At 52.6% G+C, this 10,441-nt stretch overlaps 1 long non-coding RNA gene across 1 annotated transcript; it reads right to left on the bottom strand.

The window, feature by feature from the left end:
- Nucleotides 1-1,091: 1,091 nt before the first annotated feature.
- Nucleotides 1,092-9,887, bottom strand: LOC105523332. Its single transcript, XR_001003587.1, has 3 exons — nt 9,863-9,887; nt 8,277-8,511; nt 1,092-4,369 (listed from the first exon to the last, which is right to left on the bottom strand). It is a non-coding gene; the product is annotated as an uncharacterized LOC105523332 (long non-coding RNA).
- Nucleotides 9,888-10,441: the final 554 nt, after the last annotated feature.

The following is a 10,441-nucleotide window of genomic DNA, read 5'->3' as shown; positions in this document are numbered from 1 at the left end:
ATTTGAATACTTACAAGAGCTTGATGTGGTAGGCATTATTATTCCAATTTTTAGAATGAGGTTCAGGGAAGTTGAGGAGCTTTTCTGAGGTCACACACCTTTTAAGGGGAAGACTCAGGATTACATGAAGGCAAGTTTGACTCCTAACCATTACAAGACACTGCACACAGTAGCCCAGGTCAAAAACATCATCTTGTGTGCCATTTGGGAATACAGGGCTTTGGTCCTAGAAGCAGGCTGGGACAGCTCTTCAGACACATTGCTGGTTCCTGCTTTCTTTCATCCCTCTCACCACTCTAGCTACACTGGTCTCCAGCAGAGGGAGATGGCTGGCAGCAGGGGCTAGAAGGCCCTCTTCTAGGTCAAGGCAGTCCCTAATATCTGGGTAGAATTTTTTGTGTCCTGAGAATGAGACCATGACTCTCTTTGTTAGGCTAGCAAAAGACTCAACAATGGCCAGGCATAGTGGCTCATGTCTGTAATCCCAGCACTTTGGGAGGCCGAGGTGGGTGGATCTCTCTCTCTCTTTTTTTTTTTTTTGAGATGGAGTTTCACTCTTGTTGCCCAGGCTGGAGTGCAGTGGCACGATCCTGGCTCATTGCAACCTCCGTCTTCTGGTTTCAAGCGATTCTCCTGCCTCAGCCTCCTGAGTAGCTGGGGCTACAGGCACACACCACCATGCCCAGCTAATTTTTTGTATTTTTTAGTAGAGGCAGGGTTTCACCATGTTGGCCAGAATGGTTTCGATTTCTTGACCTCGTGATCCGCCCACCTTGGCCTCCCAAAGTGCTGGGATTACAGGTGTGAGCCACTGCGCCTGGCTAGTGGATCTCTTGAGGTTAGGAGTTTGAGACCAGCCTGGCCAACATAGTAAAACCCCGTCTCTACTAAAAACACATAAATTAGCTAGGCATAGCGGCGGGTGCCTGTAACCCCAGCTTCCCTGGGAGGGTGAGGCAAGAGAATGGCTTGAACCTGGGAGGCAGAAATTGCAGTGAGCTGAGCTGGTGCCACTGTTGTCCAGGCTGGACAACAGAATGAGACTTCATCTCAAAACAAACAAGAAAAGAACAGCAACAACAAAAAAATTGAAAAGAAAGGCTCAACATTGATTGATCAACTACTGATTATATATTAACTGATCAAGACTGATTCAGAGAGTGTGGCTTAGGGAGACTTTCCTGGGCCTAAAACAGATACTTGGTTCTGGTGTATAACAAAATTATGGTTCATCCAAAGGATGGATTATTAAGCAATAATTGAAAATCATTTTTCAAAGAATAAGATATGGAGAAAAACCCTATGGCAAAAGGTTAAAACAAGCAGGATGCAAAACTGCAAATTTTATGTGTATTTATTAATTATTGGAAATTAGACTTATTTTAACTGAAATATATAAATAAAAGACTGGAAGGATGCCATCAAAATGTTAACCATGGTTACCTTGTGACCTCGAGGAGGGATGGGATTATTGTAGCTTTGGTGTTTTTGTGCATTTTAATGTTTTATTTTCCCAGTTTTCTTCAGTTTGAATTGTCTTTGTGATGGGAAAAGTGAAAATGTGAAAGTCCTAATACATAGCACTGGAAATGCATAGATATGATGACTGAGTAATTTTTACCCCACTCTGTCTAGAATGGATGCAGCAGGCAGAAGTGTCTGCCTAAGGTTTATTTCAACGGCAAGAATGGGGGCCTCTGGAATCAGTTCTGTCTCAGCAGAACCTGAGCGAGGCCTGTGCGGTGCGGGTAGGGAGCAGCCACTTCCGGTCGTCAACGAGCTCTTAATTTGGTTGGAGAGACAAGTGCACTACAAAAAATAGAGGCAGCCAAGCGAGTAGGCTACCATCAAGTGGGGTTGAAAGGGGGAGGGCAGGCTCCTTTGGGCGTAGGTCGGGACCCGTGGGCGCCAATCAATGCTATGGTGGCGGAGAGTAAAGGGGACGAGCACAGCCTGGGGCCACCCCTGGAGTCCCCCAGCGTCCGCCTGTGGCCGTGCCTGGTTGGCTGCGGATCCCGGCTGGCGCCGCAAAGAGGTGGGATTGCCAGCACAGAGCTCCAGCTCTCTGCCTTGTCCCTGGGTCCGAGCACCGGGGCCTCTGGTGTCGGGGGGCAGAGCAGAAGTCTCGGATTGAGAAATACGAGAGGGTCTTGTCAGTGGCTGAAGGTGCGGCAGCCACTCTGGAGACCCAGCGAGAATGGGGTCGCCTGGCTCTGGGCGAGCCGCTCCTGTGGGTGCAGCTCCTGGGCCGCAGAGGGAGGCGGCGGTAATGTCGCCCAGTGCCAGCAGAGGGCAGCCTCCAGGACGTGAGCCCGAACGGCGACCTCGCCAAACCGCGGGCTCCCTTCCAGCTCCCGGGCTCTGCGGGGTAGAGGCGGCCTTGGAGCCTAGAGACCAGCGACCTCAGTCTGCAGGAGCCCGGCGCAGAGGCCCAAGGGCATCCCCGAGATGTGGTCAAGCTACAGCCCTTAGGCAGCCTCACTCTGCGACGGCAAGGGCTTAGAGGGTGGAGTGGGACCAGATGCCTCAGGAGGGGTTAGAAAGAAAGAAACAAAACCCAACGCACACAGGGAATTTGTTTTCAAGCAACAGCTTCCAAGCGTGTGGAAACCTTTTAAATGATGCTGGTGAGAGCTATGATAGTCTTCGCGTTCTTGGCGAGGGAAGTCGGAGGCTAGTAGCGGGATGGCTCCTGGCCGCGCGGGAGACAGAGGTACCAGCGATCCGTGCTGGGGCAGAGGGACTGTGGACTAAGGATTCAGACACACGTAATTGGGGATTCCAGTCCCGACTCTGGTCACTCAATTGACGTTGAACTTGAGCAGCTCACTGTACCGCTCTAGCCTCCGACTAATCACGTCTGTAAAATGGGCATGGTGGGCTCCGAGTCTTGTAGGGGCGCTAGGGATTCGAGACAGCAGGAACTTCCTCACTGTTCCGGCAACCTTGGGTTCCTGGCTTTGCAGGTGGGCCGAAAGGATCGTATCATCGCACGTTTGCCTGGCGTGGCTGCTTTAGAGACCGAGGCCCGCCAGGCTTTCCAACCCAGTTGCGCGTGGGCAGCCACGGCCGTGGAACCGCCGGGATCGCCTTAGCGGCACTCCGGCCAGCTCCCTACTTCCCGCCCTGGGCACTAGGATCACCCAGCTCCAGAAGATAGTGCTTATCAGCACAGGAATTGAGACCCAACACCCGGCGCGGTGGGTCTCCCAGGAAGCCTGGTGAAGGGCCAAGGCCCGCCGGACCTGAGGTCGCTTGGGGCGCTAAACAGACCCATCTATGAGCACATTCGGCCAACACACCCAAGTTCAAAAGCGGGCGGGATCTTTGGCTGACCTCGATCTCTCTCAGAGTCTGTGCAAACGGGCACCCATTAGCTTCTTTTGGCTTGTTTCCTCATCTGTAAACTTTGAAAGGAGAGTATTTCCCGGGGTGATTCTGAAAATCATGCCAGAACTGAAAAGGCCTGTGTAAATGTGAGGTGTAATGATGACTTATGAGCAGCCAGCCCTATACCTGCCTGCAGGAGCCAACAGGATAGATGCTAGAACATTCTACAAATGTGTGCCCATACACATCACGTATGTGTAAAGATGAACACCTGTCCCTAGACACGTGACAAATGCACACACGTGTGCATGTACGTCTGGCTGAGAGCAAAGGGGCTATTACAGGGCTCATACAGGACATCATCCTGCAGTCTTGTGCATGCACAGTACACACGCGAGCACGACTGTCTGTCTGGGGACACCGTGTGGCACCGGAGGAGCTGCTCAGCCGACCCATTTCTTCCGAGCAGAGTCGGTGCCACCCGGGAAGTAGGGTTTCGGGTGCTGCTCTGGCGCGCCGGAAAGTCCGGATCCGGGTCTGCTGGTCAGCGCTTCGGCGCCTCCGGGCTCCTTTATCTCTCATCTGCCGGCCGGTGAGCGGCTCCAGTTTCAGTGGGGACCAAGACCCCCAGCCTGCCGGTGAGGGGAGGGAGCGGAGAAGGAGGCTGCTCCGGGTACAAGAGGCTGCAGGGCCCCACTTCCCAGGTGTGTCGTCCTTCCTTTATCTCCCCAGGTCACACCCTCACTGAAAATAAAGAAGGGTCCCTAACTCATTCAGGTCAGGGAAGGCGGCCCCCGGGGGGGCCCCCTGCCCTCACAAGCCATGGTGAAGGGAGGCGAAGCCAAGGTTTGCCACGCCTGGGAGAAAATGCGTCTGCCGGGTCTCTTTGGGCTGCAGCGCTGGCCGGGGGCCCCAAGACTGTTACGGTGTGCGTGGGAGAAGAGCCCTCCACCACCGCACTGGCAGGCCGCCGGGCTTGTCCTCCTCTCATCCTTCCAAGGGTTCTGAGCTGCGCAGCACTCGCATCACCCAGAAGTGTCTGTGGAGAAAACGACCTCAGGCGTAAGCCCAAGGCTGCTGCCTGCAAAGGCAATGCCGTGGAGGCTGGATTCCGCCGCGACCTGGGTTTTTAAGTCACCGAAAGGGACAGGGCAGGGTCACAAACACTCTCCCGCCTTCTCTGCAGACCCGTTGGGCTGATAGGAGAGCGTTGCGCAGAAAATTCGAGGCCGGGCGCTGGAGGAGTCTCCGAGGACCGGAGAAGGCACAGAGGCGCCCCTGAGAGTCGCAGCTAGAACAAGCGATGCACGGGTTCGGATCTGGCCGGCCAACCGAGCCCAGCGGTAGCGAAAGCGGGAGTCGCCACAGAGGTTGAGCACGATTCCGTTTCTGGGGATCGGGTCCAGTGGCGAGCCACAGTCCCTAACGCCTCAGGAGACCTTAAGTAGGACAACATAACGCTAGTGGGAGCAAGGTCCAAGGAATTTAGTGGCAGAAGCCTTTCGTGGGGGAAAGGCAGATCCGTGCCTCCTCTGAGCCTGGGTGTGGGGACAGCCCCTGGCCTTGTAGCCCCTGTTCCGGGGATCAGCTGGGCCCACCAAACCTCCCTATATGGGGTTGAAAGTGGTCAGTGGGACGGCCCCGCCGCCCCTCCCTCGGGATTCCACAGGGTCCTGACCCGGCCTTTATCTCCCCACGGTCAGCAGTCGCGGGGGCTTCAGGAAGGAGGACAAAGGCCCGGTGTCACTGCGGGCGGGGGCTTGGTTTCCTGGCTCTCTGCTCACACTCACAGCCTTTAGCGGTTGTTGGGGGAAGATTTTTAAAAATATGTGTCGAATTTCCTTTTTTTCTCTTCTAGAAACAAACAAACAAAAAAGGCAAAAGGCATATTCCCCTTCGCTCCTCGTCCATACAGATTAAAGTTTCCTGGGATACTACCCCCCTGCCCCTTTTTTTTCTTTGACTGCCTAGAAATACTTTTTCTCCCTTGTACATAGAGGAAAATGCGGGGAAAGGTTTTTTTAAAACTCAGTTTCATACTATTATTATTACTAAGGACAACCGGGCAGGCTGAGGTCCCAACGTGGATGATCTGAGTCGGTCTCGTGCCGGGGCTCTGCAGCCACTGCCCTGTGCGCTTAGCACCTCTGGGGGCAATCAGGGCCCCTGCGCTTCCGCCCGCCGCCCCGCAGTCGAGAGCACCCTGTGCCCAGACTGGCCGACTCATTCTCTCCCGAATTTTGTTTAGAGCTGGCAAGGTGACTTAGCCCGCGCCCCGAGACCTGGGCTTGCAGCGCCGGCAACAGGGCCCCGGGGACGCGAGGCGCTCCAGGCCGGGGTCTTCCCGGCCACGGGCCTCTCTCTCTCTCCACCCGCTGGCGGCGCCTCCGTCGCCCGCAACTCGACCCAACCCGCTTCCTGCGTTTGCCCCTCAGGTTTCCCGTTTATCCACAAAGGCCTAGGAGAGCCTCGCCCACAGGCTGACCCTGCAACCTCTGGCCCGGTGGCTGCCTTCTGTTTTTCTGAAAAAGAAAATAAAAAAAAAAGAAAAAGAAGAAAAGAAGAAATCAACCAGTCGAGGGAGGCGCGTGAGGACTGCAGGCGCCACCCGGAGAGCCTGTGAGTGGGGCTGTGGCTGGCCCCAAGCCCCTGGGTCGGTGCTGCTTCTCGGGTCGGCACGGCCTTTCTCAGAGTAAACCTCCTAAACGTGTGAAGACCGCTTTGCGGGAAGCGAGAGGGCGGTTGGAGTAGCTCCGGACGAGGTCTCAGAGCCCACCGTGTGTGCCTTCAGGGCTTGGGTGTTCGCTGTGACGGCAACCGCGTGCGCCTCACTACTATGGCCAAGGGGCTAAGGCAGGATGGATGCAATCGCGTGCCCCTGGCCCCGGAAGATGCTCGCAGGGTGGGTTAGGAAGTCAAATCCTAGAAAGTTATCACTAAAGGTTTTTTTCCCCTTCCTTTCTTCCTTCCTTCTTTGCTTCCTTCCTTTTTTTATATAGGGGAAGGGAAAAACATTATTGAGCATCTACTATAAACTGGGCACTTAAAAATTAGAAAATTTATTTTAATAATTCTGATACACACACATAAGTATTTCTGTTTTATAGAGGAGAACACTGAAATTTGAATGTGTATTTTGCCCAAGGTTACATAGTTATTAAAGAGGACACCAGGTTCCATTCCAGTTCTTCCTGGCTGAACAGGCCAGGTCTTTGTCCTATTCTGCACAGGCCACCTCCCCGAAGTGACAAGATCCCAAAACAAGCTTTTTACAGCTCAGCACCAAGCCTGTGCGGCAAACAGCCTGCACAGCAGCAGTTTCTGTGGCACAGTCTGCCCATAGCTCAGACTGTGCCTCCTTCTTCTCCTGGGAGGCTCTCCCTTAATACACAGCTCCCTTGAGCATCAGTGGCAGCTAGGCTCAGCTGCTGTCAAGTCTCCTTTTAAAATTTCGGAGGCCATTTGCCCCACAGATAGCTGGATGACCTCTGGTTGGTCTCTTCTCTTCTTAGGACCTAAGATTCCTCAAATGTAATATAATTTTGGGTTCCTAGACCCAAGACACTCTTTTTATGACAACTGGGAGCCCTCTCTCCAGAAAGTGGAAAGTTGCTAAGACTGCTCGGTTTTAAGAATCCTTAATTCCTGGTTGTCCCTAAGGTATGGGATTCCTAGTCCCATCCTTTCCCATTTTCTACGGGTCCCACAGTCTACTCCAAGGAGCAAGGACTGCCACACAGTGGTGGCAGGCCTGATGGGCAGGGCCCCAGGGTCACCACCAGGTTAGATCTGCAGAATGGGGACACTGCAGGGGTCCTGAGCCTGATCAAGATGTTTCCTGGCCTTAGACCCCCACCCACAGAGGCCAGGAGTCTGGTCCGGCGATTCTATCCATGAAGCCTGGCCCAGGCCTTCATAAAGGGAAGAGCTCAGTTGAGAGCAAACTGTTTTGGGCCAGACTCAGATTCCTGGCCCATATTCTGCTTGTCCGACTGCATGAAGCCTGGGTCTGGCCCCAATTCCCACCCTCCACCAGGGGGCTCCTTGCAGCTCCATCTCCAGCCTTGGCTTCCGGGAAACCCTGGCAAAGGCTGGATGCACCTAACCTCGGATGAAAGGTCCAGGGCCTCTTGCTCATCTAAGCCTCAGATGTGGAGCAGCGAACTATTTACTGATGCAAGCGGGAAACAGGCCGTCAATACCCTCTGTCGTCAGGTACAGGACCATCTCCAGAACTCTGTAGGTCCCCTTCCCACAGTCCCTTGGTGCATGTACTTCAATGGCAAAGATTTCTCCAGGTCCCTCTTGAGAACAGGACACCCCCCCCCTTTCTCCCAACCAACCCACTTACTCTGACTGGGCAATTTTAGTGAAGTGGAGGTGACTCTAAGAATTTCTGTGTAAATGTGAGGAGGGGGCTCATACTGTCGGCAGTGTGTGAGGATGTTTACACCCACCACACACATAATCTTCATGCAAGAACAACTCATTAGGACATTCAGGAACTGGCCGGGTATTTGTATTAAACTCTATTTACATTGTATTTACACACTGGCCAACATATATACATACACATGCATGGCCCAGCTATCTAGACCAGACTGTATATGCTAAGGCATAATTGCTATATAACTCTCTTAAATACTTTTGCCCTCAGGAATTGCTTAAATCAGCTTCTATAACAGAAACTCAAAAGTGCAAAGAGGGAGAGAAGAGAAAGGAAATGAGAGACGAAGAAAGCCTGCCATTGAACTAAACTTTCGGCACAGAGAAAAATGACCAAACTTAAGAGCTTTGGAGAAATCCCGAGGGCTGGAGTTAGACAGATTTTTCCTGTGGGCATTCATGGCAAAGTGGGGTATGATTTGGCCCCCTTCTCTCACCTCCTTCAATCCCTGTGTAGACCCAGGAAACCCTCACTGATTCCTTCATTTCATCTTCCTTACTTGGTGAGGCTGCTGCTCTCTTCCCAGCCTTGGGTGCCTTTTGCCTTTCAGTTCTCAGGGAGCAGACAGGCTGGTCCTCCATTGCTGGCCCCAGACAACTTCTCTGTCTCACTGGAGGTGGGCTGCTACCTGCCCACCGGGGCTTGGCCCTGGAGACTTCCCTCCCCTGCTTTCTCTGCTTCAGACAGCAGCTGGGGGAGTGCTCACAGCCAGCCTCAGAACAAGGAGCCTCTGCCTGATGAAGCAAAGGCTCTGTCCATATTATTTTATTTTTCAGCAAGCCAGGAATACACACCCACAAATGCACACATCACCAATGAGGTATGAATGCCACACACACTGTGGTCCCAGTAAGCACTTCCTAAGTGTTAGCCACATGATTATTACAATGCCGAAAATAAATGCCCACTCTGTAGGCGAATGACAGACACACACACCTCCCACCCTGTCACCAATGCACAACTGACACTGTATACACACATTTGCAGCAGATACAGACTACACAATTAATTGCCCATGGGCTACATTTTCACACTAGACAAAGCACAAACAGACACGCACATAGCAAGCTGCTTTCTGTTCTGCAACTCCCCTTAGCCAGATAGTGGAACAGCCGGACACCAAAGGCACCCAGACACCAGACCTGACCAGCCTCTAGGGCTTCCTGTTCCAGCTGAGCCTCCCTCTCCATCCTGCTCTTGCCGGTTCCTGGTAGGCTCCAGTCCCAGTCTTGAGGTGATGCCCCCTAAGAATCCCCATGGCTTAGTCTCCTGCCTTGTAGTCTCTCGCAGGATGCCTGTGGTGGGCGGGGGGCATTCTGAGCAGAAGCCACTTGGGCCCAACTACACATAACGGGGATACCACCCTGAGGTTCCTACCGCCTGACCACTGGAGGGCTGAAGTGAGAGGCCTGCAGGCTCATTCTGGTGGTGCAAGACCGCTCCTGGCCCACCAGCCGGCCTGGACCTGCCGCCACTCTGCTGGCCAGGCCGCGAGATAGACCGGGGCAGTGAGGGACACACCGCTGGGTGCGGGGTCTAGTCTCAGCTGAGCAGCAGCCCTCAAGAACCAGCGGATCTATCCTATCAGAAGTCGGAAATCATCTATCCCATCAGAAGAGTGAAGGCCGACCACCCCCTAATCCGCCTGGGAGAACCAGACTGCAACCAGGTCAAACGCCTTTGTGCCTGCGCGGAAGCACGGATCTTAATTCGTTATTTGAAGATCTCAGTAAAGGAAGAGAGAGAAAGAAAAAAGACTAAATTTCTACAGCCACAAAGTATGTTCAATCCTTAGTGAAACCTCCAAATCTCCGACCCATATCTCAAGGTAAATGAATTCTGACTATTAAAAGTAACAAATCAGTCACTCCTCACATTTGTACAGAGGTTAGCAGCTTGCAGCGCATTTCCACAACCAGAATTTTATCTATTAATATTCGGAACAAACTCTTGGCTGTTATAGTTGACTCAAAATCGAAAAGTTTGAGAACAATAATAAAAACACAGCCAGCCCATATACCTAGTACAACTGTATATGAGGTAGAATACAAACTTGAATGGGTACAAAAATAAACCAAGTCCTACCTACAGTCGCGCCTTGTGAACGAACTTTCTGCTGACGTTAAACAGCCGCAGCGGGTCAGTGATGACACAGAAAACAAACAATCCCCAGGAAAACAAAGCAGCAGCGACAGCCACAAACGCCTGCCACCCCTGGTTGCTCTCAATCTTTGTTTAGCTCATTCTGAAAAAGACAATTGTGCTGAAAATCTCTCTCTTTTAACTAGCTGCTGAACTTAGGCGGGACGGAAATAAAGAAGTCCGTGTTAAAAGAAAGAACAAAAAATTTATTCGGGAATCGACAAGGCAAAAAACAAAAACAAAACAAAACAAAAACACAACAAAAGTGCTCTAGTTCTCTCTAGAAAATTTGGTCCCCCACACAAGTTACAGTACAACCAGGTGTATGGTTTTTGGGCCGGGCCGGCTCCGGGCCACAAGACCACCTAGCTCGGCCGCTGCCGGGTTTCACATTTCTCCTTCCCAAGGTGGGAGAAGCAGGACTTTTGAAAAACAAAAAGCAGGGAGGACGAGCCGTCCCTGCAGCGTGGGCCAGGCAGGCAGTGATCTCCCTGCATCCAGGACTTGCATCGGAAGATCCGG

Source organism: Colobus angolensis, unplaced genomic scaffold, assembly GCF_000951035.1.
Source record: "Colobus angolensis palliatus isolate OR3802 unplaced genomic scaffold, Cang.pa_1.0 Scaffold46, whole genome shotgun sequence".
NCBI classification, from domain to species: Eukaryota; Metazoa; Chordata; class Mammalia; order Primates; family Cercopithecidae; genus Colobus; species Colobus angolensis.
Note: the sequence above shows the minus strand (reverse complement) of the source record. Positions and strands in the feature narration are given on the sequence as shown.